The sequence below is a fragment of the Halyomorpha halys genome, unplaced genomic scaffold (assembly GCF_000696795.3).
Source record: "Halyomorpha halys isolate HHAL.00 unplaced genomic scaffold, Hhal_1.1 Scaffold576.1, whole genome shotgun sequence".
In the NCBI taxonomy this organism is placed as follows: domain Eukaryota; kingdom Metazoa; phylum Arthropoda; class Insecta; order Hemiptera; family Pentatomidae; genus Halyomorpha; species Halyomorpha halys.
The window spans coordinates 58283-58681 of NW_027116645.1; the positions used below are offsets into that span (position 1 = coordinate 58283).

The 399-nt window shown below is 27.3% G+C and overlaps 1 protein-coding gene across 1 annotated transcript in view; it reads right to left on the reverse strand.

Moving 5' to 3' along the window:
* The window catches only part of LOC106684373 (protein takeout), a gene marked incomplete in the record, with an annotated part of 7757 nt that overhangs the window by 5045 nt on the left and 2313 nt on the right, over nucleotides 1-399 (reverse strand).

Sequence of the window (399 nt, forward strand, 5' to 3'; positions counted from 1 at the left end):
ATCCATTTTACTTATTAGAGGGTCAATGGGTAAATTATATAAGTGGAGAAGATGGTCAGGGTGTGCGGTCAGCAAAAAAACACAAAATATTATTTATTCGTGTCAACGTTTCGACCTGAGTATCAGATCTTCATCAGGGCTATAAAACAAAAAGATATAACAACCATCATTCATAGAAACATAAAAAGAAAAAGAAATATTAAACTTTGACAGCAATGAAAGATGAAATATAACATTATATAGGTAAGAAGATATGTATAAGATAAGATTTGTAATTAGTGTCTAAAAAATTGAAAAACACTACAATTGACAAAAAGCTTGGCTCATAATTAAAAAATATTTACCATGAATTTTAAGACTGCTGTGCTTTAAAAAGTGAACAATTATTAATTTTTATTT